The sequence below is a fragment of the Zalophus californianus genome, chromosome 17 (genome assembly GCF_009762305.2).
Source record: "Zalophus californianus isolate mZalCal1 chromosome 17, mZalCal1.pri.v2, whole genome shotgun sequence".
Classification (NCBI taxonomy): domain Eukaryota; kingdom Metazoa; phylum Chordata; class Mammalia; order Carnivora; family Otariidae; genus Zalophus; species Zalophus californianus.
Window position 1 is genome coordinate 24,424,817 of NC_045611.1, and position 17,838 is coordinate 24,442,654.

The 17,838-nt window shown below is 39.7% G+C and overlaps 1 pseudogene; it reads left to right on the forward strand.

The window, feature by feature from the left end:
• The first annotated feature begins 9,302 nt into the window (after window positions 1-9,302).
• On the forward strand, window positions 9,303-16,484 carry LOC113935445 (annotated as a pseudogene).
• Window positions 16,485-17,838: the final 1,354 nt, after the last annotated feature.

Sequence of the window (17,838 nt, forward strand, 5' to 3'; positions counted from 1 at the left end):
CAGCAACTTCTTCCTAGACACTTTGCCAAAGGCAAGGGAAGCAAGGGCAAAAATGAACTACTGGGATTTCATCAAGATAAAAAGCTTTTGCACAGCAAAAGAAACAGTCCACAAAACCAAAAGACAACCAACAGAATGGGAGAAAATATTTGCAAATGACATATCAGACAAAGGGCTAGTATCCAAAATCTATAAAGAACTTATCCAACTCAACACCCAAAGAACAAATAATCCAATCAAGAAATGGGCAGAAGACATGAACAGACATTTTTCTAAAGACATCCAAATGGCCAACAGACACATGAAAAAGTGCTCAACATCGCTCCGCATCAGGGAAATCCAAATCAAAACCTCAATGAGATACCACCTCACACCAGTCAGAATGGCTAAAATTAACAAGTCAGGAAAGGAGAGATGTTGGTGGGGATGGAGAGAAAGGGGAACCCTCTTACACTGTTGGTGGGAATGCAAGCTGGTGCAACCACTCTGGAAAACAGTATGGAGGTTCCTCAAACAGTTGAAAATAGAGCTACCCTACGATCCAGCAATTGCACTACTGGGTATTTAGCCCAAAGATACAAATGTAGGGATCCGAAGGGGTACGTGCACCCCGATGTTTATAGCAGCAATGTCCACAATGGCCAAACTGTGGAAAGAGCCAAGATGTCCATCGACAGATGAATGGATAAAGAAGAGGTGGTATATACACACAATGAAATATTATGCAGCCATCAAAAGGAAGGAGATCTTGCCATTTGCAACGATGTGGATGGAACTGGAGGGTGTTATGCTGAGTGAAATAAGTCAATCAGAGAAAGACATGTATCATATGACCTCACTGATATGAGGAATTCTTAATCTCAGGAAACAAACTGAGGGTTGCTGGAGTGGTGGGGGGTGGGAGGGATGGGGTGGCTGGGTGATAGACATTGGGGAGGGTATGTGCTATGGTGAGCACTGTGATTTATGCAAGACTTGAATCACAGATCTGTACCTCTGAAACAAATAATGCAATATATGTTAAGAAAAAAAAAGATTTAAGCTTTTCTCTTGCCCTCTTATTTAAAATTACAATCCTTTCTACCCATACACACACTCCTTATTCCTCTTCTCATTCTTTTTTCTCATTTTATATGTGTGTGTGTGTGTGTGTGTGTGTGTGTGTATCACCCTCTGAGGAATAGGATAAGATTGGAAAGGATATAGCATGATATTTTTTCTCTTTTTCCTATTAAGAAATTGCAATCTCCATGAGAGCTCAAATTTGTATGTTTTGTTAACTTTTTTATCCCCAATGCCGAGAATGGCTCAAACATTATATGCGCTTAATAAGTATTTCATGAATGAATGAGTGAATACACAAGGCAAAAAGCTGTTATAGTGGTAGAGTGCTTTTTATTCTCCCAATTTTTCTCTTTTTTAATATAAGCAATAATTCTTTATATTTTAAATGCCATGGTTCCTTAAATGATAGATTTCATTTTTTGAGTTTCCATCATCGTGCCTTTAATATTTCATTTCTGTTTCCTTGTTTTGATTTTAGGAGCTCTTGGCAAGCAATGGAAGAACCTAAAAATACCCACTGTTTGAAAACAAACATTTAATGATAAATGTAATAATAGGTCACAATTTGCTAGTAGTCGTAGTAACAGCGGCAATCATTCACTGGGGACCTTTTATGAATTTTGGACCATGACTGATCTTCTACTTGCGTTGGTTTACTTAACACTCAGAAAAAATCTTATGAAATGTCCATTATTAACAAGAGATGGAAAGTGAGGTGCAGAGATCTTAGATAATTGGCTCGTGGTTATGGAATTAGTAATTGAGAAGTTGGAATGTTAATGCTAGCAAGTCCTTATCTATGTAGTTCACAGCATCTTTATGTCCAAACATTCAAGTACAATATATTGAAAATGACTTAATTTGCTCAATAAAACGTGTTAACACAACTGACTATCCTATGGATTGAACATAATCAAAAGGATTACAGTTTTCCTGTATACTTACTATTGTAAAGTTTTAAAAAGTAATTCATGGCTCTCAAGTGAACTCTCCTGTTCGAGCCAACAGTATCTTATGCTTTGCCTACATGTATTTTCTGCTGCAGCTACAGATCTTGTAGGATAAGCAAGTGACTCTTTACACAGCCTGACTTTCTTTCTGGAGAGTGGCCTTACTGCCTTAAAAAGGACTCATAATCACTCAGTTACCGTCCCTTCGGTATGTTTGCCAGACTCCTTAGGGAGGCTTTGAAATTCTCACACTTCGTGTAAGTGCGGTGAGTTTGCCAAAAAATACTCTTTGTTGGGGAAGCTGAGGACTTTTTTATTTACTTATGGACACAGCATGGTTTATAGCCTCCCAGAGTAAGGAAATGGAAGAGGAAAACGGCAAAAACAAAATCAAAATCAGCTAGTTGGTAAAATAATTTTAGTTTGTACAAAAAGAGGGAAACTCTGAGGCGTGAAACTCCTTCAGAAGTAATCAAACTGGCTTAAGTGGAAATGATTATTTATTGAGCACCTATTGTGTGCCAAACCTTGTGTAAAGTACCTGTGTAGGTTTTATACCATGTTTTTGCAAAAAACAAAATCACTGACGTCCATATTATTCCCACATTAAAAAAAAATTTTTTTTTTGGTAGGAGCATTGCATTGAAAGAGTTTAAATACTTATTCAAAATCAATTGCCTAGGGGCACGTGGGTGGCTCTGTCAGTTACATGTCTGTCTTCAACTCAGGTCCTGAGTCCTGTGATTGAGCCCCATATTGGGCTTCTCTCTCGCTCGCGCACTTTCTCTCCCTCTGAAATAAATAAAATCTTTTTTTTTTAAAAATCAACTGCCTACATGCCTCTTCATTTTCAAAATTGTGAATCTTCAGATTCAAGTCTAGGAATGAAAGGGGAATGCTAATGGTAAGAACACTATTTACTGGTATGCAATGTACTCTTTCCCTCTTTTTTTTTTTTTTTTTTCAAATACTCACTAGATTTTTCTTCCCTTTTATGCCTTTCTTCCCCTAATCATACTACAATCATACTTTTTCTAGGATTCTGGAGGGACAGGACACCTTTTAAACCTAACAGTGGTGAAATCCTTCGCTTGCTGATCAAATACTTAACATTTGCTTAATAATGATAAACTTTCCATTAAATTTCAATTTATCAAGGGTACCACGCCAAAAGGAAACTGAGGCCAAGATGGAGTAACAAGGGGCAGATTTATCATTTCACTAAAAATAAAAACAATGAACAAAGTCAATGAAATATTTTTCCGACCATGCACGTAAGGTGGCACGGGACAGTGATACCTGAAAGAGGTGAACTCTATGATTATTCCCAGGTTATGGCCTGGTGAGGGATTCCAGACAGCTGTACTGAGAAGAAAGACCCAGTCAGAGCCCATCAATGCCACTAAGCTCAGAGGATGGAGACTGGAATCGGGTGTGTGGTGTAAGGCCTAAAATTAAGATCCAATATTATGTGCTGCCTTTATATCTGGTGAAACCAAGAGGGTCTCAAATGGCATAACCACAAGTTCACCTCCCAATTCTGCCCTCACAGTTGAGGTCTCCTAGCCAAACAACCTTCAGGCTTAAAGTGGAATAGTGAGTTCCACTGACAGCTCATGGAATTATCCAACAAATCAATCATATTTTCTCATAGGAACTGGGGGTCACCACACCCTCTCAGTATCACAAAGCCTGCCTCCCATAGCCTCCAGTTGTTCACTGTTCCCAAGAGCCACCCTCCTCCTCCAAATTGAATATGTGACAAATAACACATGTGACTATCGTCAGTCTCCTCTGTCCAATGTAGGGTGACATAGGTTTGGTTATCCTCAAAGGTCTAGGGTGAAAATCCCTTCCTCACCAATGGGATAAATAGGAGGTAGTTAAAAGCAGGAGGCCACGATGGGAAAGGTTTGCAGGTCACAGTACTGGAGAGGAGTGATCTTACACAGAAAGAAAGCAATGGAAATCTTGGAGCATTTCTTCACATCTCTATCTTATCGGTGATAAACACGTATTTAAGTAAGACTACTTGAGAGCAGAAAAAGAATCATGCAACCAGAAAGATACATCCTTATAATTCATAAGAAATCAGAATACTTAGAAAACTCCATAGTATCTCAGTAGTAGGGCAAAATTAGATGTAGGTTAGTCTAATTTAAGAATACCTAACATATAACCTAAAAGCAAACTCAAAAGCATATCTTTCCAAGTAATTTAACTATGTCCTAGCACAAAGTTCAAGAACATTTAAAGATATACAGAAGTATCCAGCAACAACAAATTTAAAAGTCATAGTGTATGGCATTTCATTAAAAACTGCCAGTTAAAGAATCAGAAAGGTATGATCCTTAAAGAAAAAAAATGCAACAGAAACAGACCAAGAAACAACCCAGATACAGGCATACCTCCTTTTTATTGCACTTCACAAATAATTGCATTTTTTTACTAACCGAAGGTTTGGAGCAATGTTGCATCAAGTAAATCTGTTGGCACCATTTTTTCCAACAGTGTTTTGTTCACTTCAAGTCTCTGTGTCACACTTTGGTAATTCTCACAGTATTTCAAACTTTTTCATTATTACATTTGCTATGGTGATTTGTGATCCATGATTATGACTTGCTGAGGTGGTTACATTTATATTTTATTTATATTATTTTATATTTATAATTTTATTAAGTATTTTGCATTAAAGTGTTTTAACTTAATTTTTAAATTAGTATACTTTTTAAGACATAATGCTACTGCACACTTAATAGACAACAGTATAGTATAAACACAATTTTTATACATATTAGGAACTAAAAATTTTATTGACTCACTTTACTGTGATACTCACTTTATTGCAGTAGTCTGAAACTCAACTCATAATACCTCCAACATATGCCTACAGAATTACTACACAAGGACATTAAAAATGTTATGATTACATTTCTGTATGTTCAAGAAAAAAGGGGAAACATTAAAAATGTTAAGTAGTAACATGAACATAAGTAGCATACAAAACAAAGAAAAACAAATTAAGCTTCTAGATGTGAAAAGTATAGTGTCTGCCTTGAAAAACACATTGGTTTTCATTGACAGAATAGATGCTTCAGGAGAAAAGATTTAAGAACCTGAAGACATAGCAACAGAATCTATGCAAAATGCAACACAGAGAGGAAAAAGACACAAAATAAAGAATCTATCATCAGTGAGCTATGGGGTAACTACAAGTGGACTACCACCTGTTTAACTGGAGTCAAAGAAAAATAAATCAGGGCAGGATAAAATAAATAAATAAAAATTAAAAATATATTTGAGGATATAATGGCCGATTTTCTTCCAAATTTGATGAAAACTATAAGCCCACAGATCCAATAAACTTGATAAATCCCAAGTACCGGAAACATGAAAAAAACAATGCAATAGCAGATCTTAAACCAATTGTTTAATAACTATGGTAAAGGGCAAGTCTTGCAAGCAGCTAGGGAAAATATTTTAAACAAAAGAATGGTAGATTTATCAGAAACAATGCAAGCCAGAAGAGAACAACGGAACAATCCTACTAAAGAAACGGTCAACCTAGAATTAACATAGAAAAATGATGAAATACTTTTAGATATAGAAAGCTAAAAGAATTCATCACCAGCAAACCTATGCTACAAGAAAACGCTAAAGGAGTTCTTCATACAGAAGGAAAATAATAGCAGATGGAAATATGTACCTACAGAAAGCAATTAAGGGCACCAGAAATTATAAATATGTGGTAATTATAACATATTTTCCTCTTTTTATTTTTATTTTTAATACCTATAAATCTTTTTAATACCTATAAAATGAATCAAATGTGTATGGTAAAAAATAATAACAGTGTTTTGTAAGACCTATAACATATTTAGAAGTTAAACGTATGAATGACAACATTACCACGGCCAGAATAGAAGTATACAGGAAGTCATATAATATTACTTAAGTTATAATTTAAAGATGTACAATGAGAAATGATGGAGACTTCTCAGAAGGACACAAAAGCACATTGATGGGACTCCCATTCTGGACAAATTTGAGCATCTAAATAAATCATTATATTATATTAGAATCCATTAAATCAATGAGGACTCCATGAATTCATATTGATGCATTAAATGGACAAAAAGTAATTAGGGAAGAAGGGAAAGCTCTTTTTTTATTTTATCCCTGAATTTCATACTTTCCTGATGTATAAAGCAGCTTTTTTCACGATTCATACACATGAATGTTGTTCTGTAGACCCAGTCTAAATTCCACTTTCTGTTATAAATTGGTAAGCTAGTTCAATAATATGAAAGGCTCATTAAACTGCACAGACAGCCTACTTGATTGAAGGCATGAAACAAAACTTTATATTTGGAATTTTTCTTATTATTGCTTTTATTGATTTAGAAACACAATTTGATTTTTCATTTGCTTAGATATTTCTTGTCTATATATTTTACAATCTTTATGAAAATTCTGTTTTCATGATATGCCTAGTCCAGTTTTGAAATCCAAGGGAAAAAAAGCATGACTTTGATAAACAGATAACTCAATTGACTCTTTAAATGTTTAAAATGCAGCTATGTGTTCAAAGTTAGTACTGAACTTGATCTATTTGGGAATTTTTGAATCCAGAAATAACCACTTATGTGTCAAACTGCCAGGTATGTGTGCACTCCCCTCCCCCCATAACTGACAGACATCAAGTTTATTCCTTCTCAACAATAAAATTAACTACTATCCTCTTAAGACTAGCTACAGAAATAAGATAGAAAAACCGTTTTAGTCTCTCTTGTTCTTTATATCTCATACCACACATATTGCAAAAATGGCCATTCCAGTAAAATATAACAAAAACTTTGGAAAACAGAGCCTTGTCATTTAGGGCATATAATAAGCTTCATATATTTTGGAAAAAAGAAAAAAATGCTAACTCAGATAGAAAGTAATAGAACTCAGTTTCCTTCCTTCCTTCCAACCATCCTACTTATTGAGTGCCAAACATGTGCCAAAAACTATTCTAGGTTCAAAATGTAAACTCCTTATATTCAACTTTCATATGCTGACCATCACCATCCCACCTTACAAAAAAATTCTAATAACATTTTATTGTCTGAATTAAATATGGATTATTTTCTTAAATCTATAAAAATTGCTAAGTATAATCTAGGTATTAGACTAATAATAAATAGTAAAATAATTTGAAACGATAGAGGTTTTAATAAATACAGGTTCTGGATTTATTTACAGACAGCTACTAGACACAACTTAGAAAATTATCTTCAAATAATAAAAAACTAAAGGAAAGCCTTAAAAAGAATAAAGTGATCTTTATTACTTCCGGAAAGAAATTACCTGGTTTTCACCCTAGATATAATTTAATATGAAATGGCAGAAGGTGAAGACATACTGTTGTCTGAACCAAGAAGATGAGTATTTTCAAGTTTAAAATTCATTACACGTGGTTGCCACGAGACAACTCTATCACAGATAAAGAAAAACATTTTTATTTTTTTAGTTGTCTTTTACTATAAAATCACTGAATCTCTCCTTCACCAACAAAACACCTATCTACACTCTCAGTGTTTCAAGGTCTTTTTTTTCTTCATATTTTATTTATTTATTTGAGAAAGAGACAGAGAGAGGGGAGAGGGACAAGTAGACTCCGCACTGAGCACAAAGCCTAACAAGCCCAACACAGGGCTCAATCCCACAACCTTTAGATCATGGCCTGAGCCAAAAGCAAGAGTCAGAGGCTCAACCGACTGAGCCACCCAGGCACCAATTAAGGTTTTTTTTGTTTGTTTGTTTTTTAACAGACTGAATGAATAAGATGGTTAACTTAATCACAATAGTCAATATTAGAATGATAGTGTTGAACTTTTCCAGATAAAAACATTATAGACCTTGATAATCCTCCGCTCGCTGTTAAAAATTCAAGCCTTCTAAGCCAAAAATATGATTTGAGTTACTGGGTTATTATATAGTAAAATGTTATCAAAATTTTAGCATTACAATTAAGGTAACAATAATCAAAAAACAAGTAATCCAAAAGTCTCATGCTTGTCTCCAGGATGACTTCAAGAAGGATTAAAGTTAAAAACATGCAAACAGAACGAAGAGTATTTAAATATCAAACTCCATCAAATAACATGAAGATATATTAAAAACATGAAAAATCAAAATGTAAAAAGGTACCTGCCCCTTATTTAATAATATGGAAAATCATCCAAGTTGTGAATAGTGTATTAGCTTCTGGAGCCTAGCAAATCCTTTATTATCTGCTTATTTTGTTAATAGTAGCATAAACTTCTAAAAGCCTCATGCCTATAGAAATCTGAGTCAACAAGAGGGCCAGGATGATTATGATGTGCATGCACAATACTTGATACATGCAAGGGGTGAATGCCTCACTCTTGTTTTCCCCAACTAACAAAACAGTGCAAGGGAGGAAACAGATGGACCCAAGAAAGCCAGGGCAGAGCATGCGGGAAAAATACTTGAAACACAGAATTACAGAAAGCCAATACTTGATTGAGATAGTCCTAAGGCTGTGCTTTCGATGAGGACAGAATCATCCAGATCAATTATTCATAGGTGTGATTACCAAACTAGTCTCCCACTGAACATTGTGAGGCTGTGTGCAATAAATATATGAGCATGAGACTTTACGTCTACGTGCGTGTCTTCAGCCTCAGGTGAGGAGTTAGGTAGGACATCTGAATTTGGGTAGTTCTTGATTAAGCAAAACAGAAAGTTCTCAGGAACGGCCCTGAACCTGTTTCGTGTTATCAGAAGAGGATTAGGGGGTTAGCACTTACTTGGCCACCGAACTACTTTTCAGGTGAATCCTTTGACCCAGCTGATGTTAATAACTCCATTTCTGTCCGGAGCTTTTATATTTGCTGTCCTCTGAAACATCCTTTGTCCCAGATTTTTGTTGGAGTCACTCAGGTTTCATTTCACATATTTTCCCTCACCAACCTATCTAGAGACCCCAGAATCATTCCCACCCCAAGTGCTCTACCACAAGACTCTGCTTCATTTAATTCATAGTACTTATCACTAGGTAAAAATACCTCAAAAAGAAGTGACTTCCCTGCTGAACTGACCTGCCCTCACTTATAATGTAACCTCTTTTGACAGCAGGGATTTTTGTGATTTTATTGAATAGATGCTCTATATTCAACTCCTATTAGGTGACCAATAAATGTTTGTTGAACCGTATCAACCAGAATTTAGGACAGGTTTTATTACAAAGTAACCTCTCCAGATTTACCTAGATCCAATATGCCCAAACGTGTAATGAGAACCCTGAGTGTTTTACTCTACATTAACCTGACTGTAAATATAGATAACAGATTACATGGAGGTATATGGCAGGTTCCAAAACGACTGTCTAGTACTTTCTCGGTAAGAAACCGAGAAGAACCGTGAGCCAGCGTAGTTGAGAAAGTAGTGTCCAGATTGTACGATGAATAAATTATCTCTGTGCTGGTCTGGTCTTCTCCTTTTTAATGGGTCCTCAGGTACTGGGCTGCCCTGGTGTGTACTACAACTCGGTTTTTCAGGCTTCAGAATCCTTACTAGCATGACTTATGCCTGGTCTTACAACTGATCATAGTATTTTTCCAGTTTGCAATGTTTATCAATTGATCACTATCACATTTGCTCTACTAATACATACTTTGCCACCCACTATGATGTATTCTTTTTTTCTAATCTCGTGATTTTCAACCCTACTTGCACATTAGAATCAACTGGGGAGCTTTTAAAGGTAAAACTGCCAAAGCCCCATTCTAGAGCATTAAATCAGAATCTAAGAGGGTGGGGCTCTACTATGTCGTTTTGAAAGCTCCCTAGGCAATTGTAATGGGCAGCCAAGGTTTAGACCTACGGCTTCAACCTGAATGCCATGGCTCAGCATCTCCTCTCTCTGTGTCATGCTGCAGTGATCATAATGTTTGTAATTCTACTCTTCTGGTGCCAATTGCCATTCCCTAGGTCAATCTCAGCCAATAAAGAGTGCCTACCGTGAAGAGAAGTCGATACCACGCTAAGTCATGCATGTACGTATTTATGTATGTATGTAGTCTTACATCTGTCAAGATGGTTTCCTAACAATTTACCAATACATCCATCTATCCATATATCTGTACATAACCCTGGGTCTTTTCAGAGATGCTGTACTTCAGACAAGAGCTACCTCACCTCCTTCCAGGTGAGACACTGGGGGAAAAAACCCTCTTCCCAAAATGCTCCCAGGAAATTTCTATAGATAAATTCGTGAAAGAGGCTTAAATGCTTCATTTTAACTGGAATGAATTCTGCCTAATACACACCTTAATGGACAGATAATCTCTCACTGCAACCAGTCATCTTCCTATAACCTGTTTATTTAAAAAAAAAAAATTTATGCTGGAGACATTTCTTGTTATAAATCTCCTATTGTTATTTGTATACATAAAGGTAAACTATTTTTAAACATATTACCATTGCCAACTTTAAAAATATATATTCAGGATGTACTGGAACATGTGACAATTGCCAAACAAAATGAAAGCAACCTAAATTTTGAAATAATGACACTAACAGAAAACTATTAAAATAATAAAGGCCAGATGACTATTCCCAAATCCTACTTCCCTTCCCTGGGGAAAGCCCAGGAAAGTTCAAGGGTAGGTTTTCCAAAAGAAAAAAAAAAAAAAAAGTCCCTAAGCGTTTACAGATACATGCAAACATACAGTTGCTATATTTTGAACATAATTGGTTTTTGTTTGTTAACTCTACCTCATTTGCTATGTGTTTTTTCTATCATTCCAGTATCAAGATGGAGAGAAGCCCTCTGCCTCTAGACCCTTACATAGGTTGTTGGAGCATTAATACATGCCAAAACTCTCAAGACATAGCTTTTGAGATGAGACGCCAAAGATAATCCTGTTTACTTCCTCAGATTATGTCTGAATATTTTTAAGGGGACATGAATTGTTACGGTGATGGAGTCAGGTGCCAATCTGGGGACGGAACAATACTTCAAGGAAAATTCTGTGGAGCTAGAACTAAAACATCACATTAATAGTCCTATTTTGCTGTTTTCCAAGATTGCCTGAGCAAGATCACCCCCTGCTTTCTCTATATTAACTTCAGAGAGGAAGGAGAAAGATCTGAGCTATGGGGGGGGGGGGGGGCAGGAGGGGCAGAAGAAGTGATATTCCAGAGTTATGTGCAGATATATGGGTAGATGGATATACAGTAAATTAGGAAGTTGGCACCAGAGGGGTAGAATACAAACATTATGATGCGAAATGTTGGGGTCTGCGAGCAAAAGGTCAAGAAGAAATTCTTGAGACATCCTCGGTGCAAAAAAAAAACAAAAGGTGTTTGGTTTTTTTTTTATGATTTTATTTATTTACTTGAGAGAGAGCTCGAGCAGGGAAGAAGTAGAGGGGTGGGGAGAAAGAGTCGTTAGCAAACTCCGTACTTACAGGGCTCTATCTCATGACCCTGAGATCATTACTTGAGCAAAACCAAGAGTCAGAAGCTTAACCCACTGAGCCACCCAGGTGCTCTAAACAGGTGGTTTTATTAAAGCATAGGGACAGGCCCCGTGGGCAGAATGAGCTGCACTGGGGTTGTGAGGACTGACTGACTATAGACTTTCAAGTTGGGAAGGAGTCAGGAGAGCCTAAGTCTCAAAGAATTTGGAAGCGAGGTTTTCAGGACCTTGAGGGGCTAGCTATTATTAGGATAAGGTCACTTACTACTGCCTACTAAAACCTTAGTCAGGAGACCCTTTTTAGATGCGTTATCAGTGGACATGTTTGGAGGATAGTTGCTAACATCTATGGGGGGGGAGGGTAGAGATAAAGGAGGCTTCCAAAGGGATTTCATATGTTAAAGACCACACAGGATCCTGCAGGTCAAGCTAAGGTTGCTTTTTTTTCTAGCAAAGTATCAACACGGAGATAGTAAAGCTCCTTGAGGAAGGGCACTTTGCTGTCTCAAGTATTTGTCAATGGGCTGTAAATTGTAAGGAAATTTATTTTTTTCTTTATTTCTTTTGCCTTTGTTCTCCACATTACCACCCATTTGTTAAAAGAATTTTTAACGCTTGTTTAAAATGTGTAGGTCCTCCACCCAACCAGGCCGGCACCTTGCTCTAGGGCTTCCAGCCTACAGAACTTGACTGGGTTCAAGACGGCAACGCAAAAAGAACCTCAACTCACTTCATCCCACCGACAAACCAAATCTACCTCTAGATATAGAACAACTTCCTCTGAAAAAAAAAAAAAAAACCTACAAGCTTGTGTGAGCAACTCCCGCATGTCCCATGAAAGAAGGCCCGCACAGAAGCAGGTAGGAGAGTCTGAGGCACAATCTCTCCACGGACCGCCCACCCCCACCCCCACCCCCACCCACCACCTGGCGTCCGGAGCCACCTACAGCCCGAGCGGAACTCAAAACCAGGAGCTGCTCCCTGAACGCAAAGGGTTTGACCCCCACACCAGTCGCCCCAACCTTTAAGACCTGCAGCTGAGGGAGAAGCCCCCAACACATCTCACTTTTGAAAACCAGGAGGGCTCCAGGCCCCGAGATTCCCAAGGCTACGTAACAATCTGAGAACCGTGGACTCACCTGTCCCAGGGCTCAGCGCAGACAGCAGTTCCCGAGGTGTCCAGACTTTGTGAAAGACGCTCATTTGCTAATCGAAAGCATCGGCCTGAGGAGTGCAGGCATCTAATTTAAGGCGCATAGAGGGGAGGCTGGCAGGCAGACAGCACCTCCATACTCTCCTTCCGCCCTGCTCCAGCAGCTGGCCACCATCTTTTCTTTTTAACTCTAGGCCCCTCCCCCCCGCCAGGTGCCACCCATCATCTACATACGGGGAATTCCTCCCACCCTAAGAGCTTCCTTAGCTGATAGGTTGATTGTTAGCCGTAAATTAAAGTGCAAAGGAAGGGCGCCTGGGTGGCTCAGTTGGTTAAGCGACTGCCTTCGGCTCAGGTCATGATCCTGGAGTCCTGGGATGGAGTCCCGCATCGGACTCCCTGCTCAGCAGGAGTCTGCTTCTCCCTCTGACCCTCCCCCCCCTCATGTGCGCGCTCTCTCTCTCTTTCATTCTCAAGTAAATAAATGAAATCTTTAAAAAAAATAAAGTGCAAAGGAAAACCTCTTAGTGGACTCAAAATTTTGAGGTTTCATAGACTATCCTTAAAAACTAGAATTATATTCTAGTGGCTCAGTCCTTAAGCGTCTGCCTTCGGCTCAGGTCCCCTGGGATCGAGCCCCGCATCGGGCTCCCTGCTCCATGGCGGCCTGCTTCTCCCTCTCCCACTCCCGCTGCTTGTGTTCCCTCTCTTGCTGCGTCTTTGTCAAATTAAAAAAAAAAAAAAAAAATCTAAAAAAAACGAAAACTAGTTACATTCTTAAGTCTGAACAGACTGAAGAAGGGTTTAAATATTTATAAAAATCATTAGGAGGGGTGCCTCGGTGGCTCAGTCAGTTAAGCGTCGGACTCTTGGTTTCGGCTCAGGCCCTGCTATCAGGGTAGGGAGATCGAGCGTAGCCTCTGGCTCTGTGCTTAATGGGGAATCTGCTTGAACAGTCTCTCCTCTCCCTCAGTCCCTACCTACCCACCCCCCCACAGCTGGTGCGCACAAGTGCTCACGTACACACACGTGTGCGCACACTCTCTCTCAAATGAATAAATCAATCTTTAAAAAAATCATTAGATAATAATTTCTGTATATTCTGCTGGGAGAACATAGTTTGCTTGGTGTTTTAAATCTAAGGGTAGAAACTGAATGTGTCATTAGCACAGGTCTTTCCATTTTTCTGATTCACTTGATCATCTAGGAAAGACCCACAGAATGTTTTCCAAAATGTTCTGGAGGCTTGTATGACCAGATTCATGTATTCTTGTCACTATGAAGGCCTGTTCTCGTTGGTGGAGCAGTCTCTTGTATTCTTGGCCAGCACTTGATGTGATTCCTTTGACATGAGACCCTCCTGGCTCCCTCAGCTTCTTCCGGTCCAGCCCTGCCCATTGTTCTCTGTGACAATTGCCAGGGACTTTTGATTCAAAAAGCTTACTCTGAGGCAGGAGTTTCTATTTTTCCAAAATGCAAATTGTTAAATAAAATATTTTGTGCTCAAAAGAAAAAAAAAAAAAACGGCTTCTCCAGGATGCTGGGCCTAGATCCAGCCTCTCTAACCTGGCCCACGTCCCCAGGCACTGACCCCAGTCCTGCCCTCTTCCTACTGTTGCTCTCCTCCAACTTGTTTTCTACTCCATTCTATTTGGTCCACCTCTCTTCCCCACACCTAGCGCCCTTTGCCCCAGCCCAAGTTCCCAGTACCTCTGACCCTGTCCTCTCTACAATGAGGTTCAGTACGTGGCCACCATGTCCGTTGAGCATCTAGTGTGTTTCAATCCTACCTCAAGAACCTCTATGTCAGATCAATCAACTCCACCCAGATCAAAACCCTAAAGCTGGAAGTGCTGAACAACCTAGTTAATGGAACTAGAATCCTTACTGTCCTACAGAAGTTCCAGACCTATATTCACAGCATGGACAGGGACTTTATGGCACCATGATCCAGGCCATTGGATGCTGTGCAACTAACATAGGACGAGTCTGTGACACCGGCCTCACTGGCCTTGTATAGCTACTGTTTCATTGTGATGAACTATTCATCACAGAGTCAGTGGTCATCATTAAGAAGCTGCTGCAGATGCAGCCAGCAGAGCATGAGGAGGTCTTAAGCTAGCAAAGCTCACAGATAACACCTAGGTGCTCATGATCTGAGCCAGCATCCTGTGGCTCATTGGTGAGTACAGTGAGCATGTCTCCAGTATTCACCTGATGTCCTGGGGGAAATGGCCAAATCCCTCACAGCAGAGCAAGACATCCACAAACTGCAGGTCATCAACCTGGTGTCCAAGCTCTACCTGACCAACCCTAAGCAGACCAAGCTGTTGACCCAGTATATACTAAATCTGGCCAAGTCCCTCCAGAACTGTGATATCTGTGACCTAGCACATTTCACCTGGCAGTTTATCTTCTCTTCGGAGTAGGATGGAGCCCTCAGCCACCATGCCAAGAAGCTTTTCCTGGCACCCAAACCAGCCCCAGGTTTGCAGTCATCCTTCAAAGACCAGACCACTTCCAGCTGGGCTCACTATCCTACCCATTAAATGCCAAGGCCACAGGCTACCCAGAGGTTCCAAACTGGTCAGAGGAAGATCCAAACACATCTGCATGCAGCGTGGAGGTACCTAAATGGACCGAGTGCTCAAACAGGAAGAAGAGGAAGGAGAAGAGGAGTCAGGCCCCACAGAGTCCACAGGTAGACTCCCAGAGTCCAAGACTGGGTCAGTCAGTGAGAGCAGCAGCTAGAGCAGCTGAAGACTCCAGCAGTGAGTCCACTAATGAGGGTGAGGAGAAAGGGAGAGGGAGTGAGAATGAACACAGGAGGAAGATGAAGAGGGTAAGATGAAGAAGGTGCCAGAAGCACACGGAGAAGGCTTGTCTTTGGATGAGGGTAGAGATTCCAGCTGTAGCTCAACAGAGTTTGAGATGACATTGGATCCCAAGGAAGAGCAGGAGGAAACTGCCTCCTGAAAAGAAGAAGAAGGAAAACAAACAAAACAAAACAAAAAACCTCCCAGCGGATCACGTACTCCTGCAGCCAAAGAAATGTCTTTGTTTGATCTAGAGGACTTCCCCCTCCTACTGTCCAGCCTGTGTCTCCCGCCCTGGTTGTGTTCACCTGTCTGGCTGCTGACCTGGAGTGCCTAACATTCTCAGACTCTCCCCTGATGCCCTTGCTGCCCTTCCAGTGCCAGGGCTGGAAGGCAGGAGCTGCTGCACCTCGTAGCTGGGTGAGGGGCTGCTGTGGACTAGACCTTCAGCAGCCCACCTTTGTCTCCAGTGTCCCCACCTAGTATCTTTGCAACCCACTTCTCCAAGAGCTGCAATACCCCCATCAAGGGCCCTGATGGGGTCCCCCTTAAACTGTCTTCTGGCATCAGCATCCTGAAATTGAGTCCCTAGCACCCAGAGAATATGCCACTGCTGTCACGGGCTTTAATTTCGGTGACTCAACTTAGGTACTCAACTTCCAGCTGTGAATCCATACCCAACAGTTCCACATCTCCATTCAGCCACCCAATGAGTAGCAGATGGCCCCTGTGTTCCTGAGTGGGAATGAGTTCAAGAAGGTGCAGGGAAAGCTGATAGACATGAATGAGATCAGAGAAGCTCAAGGTGCCAGACACCTGTCGGAGTGACCACAGGGTGGTACAAAAGTGACTGCTACTGCCAACCTGGAGAGTATCCTTTGTGGGACATCTGACAAGTCCTGGTTTGAGGGGAGGAAGGGAAGATGCTGACCAGTGGGAGCGTGGTCCTGCTGACCCTGGACACCCTGTCTGCTGGAGCTGCCTAGCTCACAGTCAACAGCTGTTAGTCTCCCTTTCTCCCTTTTTCTCTTATCAGGTAGTATACAGGGGAACCTCTCTCCCTCTGGTCATGACCACAGTCCCCCCCACCCAATTCCCCTGCCCATGAGTTCCTAGGACCTGTGCAAAGGGAGACGACAGCTGCTCCCTTCAGTCATCCCAGCCTTCTATAGCTATTTATGTAGCAAAATCTCAGTATTCTCCCTAATACATTTTATAACATATATATATATGATACCTAGGCTTATTGTGGTCATTTTGCAATATATACAAATATCAAATTATTATGCTGTATACCTGAAACTTACATAATGTTGTATGTCAGTTACATCTCAATACAAAAATAAATACATAAAATGTGTATTTTTGGGCTATAGTTCAGGAACATTGAATCAGAATATCTGGGGGGCAAGCCTAGAAATCTTCCTTTAAAAAGGGTCCAAGATGATTTTAAAGCAGAGTAAAGTTTTTTTTTAAACGCTAATGGTATGCCTTAGACCCCCTATTGTTTCAGCAGTACACCCTCTCCACCCTGGGCTCTTCCATATTGGACCAGCCTTTCAGAGGGGATTCTGGTAAACGGGCACTGAGACACTCGAAAAAGCTACCAAGAAGGAAAGTAACTGATTATCTCTGGAGCCTGTTCATTCTACAGGAGCTAGCTGACAATAATCAACCAAATGAGCATCTACTAAGACACAGTTCAGGAGAGGCAATTCTTGAAACTCAAGAGTGGGATTTCTAACTTCACGGAGTTTATAATCTGATAGAGGACAAAGCTACACATAAGTTATATAAGGGGAAAAGAAAATATAATCGCCTTAATTACTTGGGTAATTGTATTAACTTTTACATCTACTTTGACTATAGAGGTGGAAACTCTGAAGAGTCTTCTAATCTGCAGTCCAGGATTTTCCATTAAATATCCTAAATGCATAACCATAATTTAGTCTGGATTTTCTAGTCTCTTGTCTAGAAATTTCTTTTGATTTACTCTATCTGTAACACACTATAAATGTAGAATTTAAAGATATGTTTCCTTTCAAATATAGATTATTTTCTCAAATCATTAAACGATTTCAGGAATTGCATCATTTTGAAATCTTCTATTGCTTTTGTAGTCAAAAGTAATATGAGACAGCTGTTATTTTTTCATTCATTAGTTCACTCAAAGTAATAAACTGAGAGTAATCTATATCCTAGTATACTAAAGATTGTTAAAACTTGGTCCCTGTTCTCATGGGCCTGAGAGATAAGGCAGATATATAAATGATCATGATCATATGCCCCAGTTTTAGAATGAATATATATATATTTTCATTATATATATACATATATATATGCACTATATATATACATATA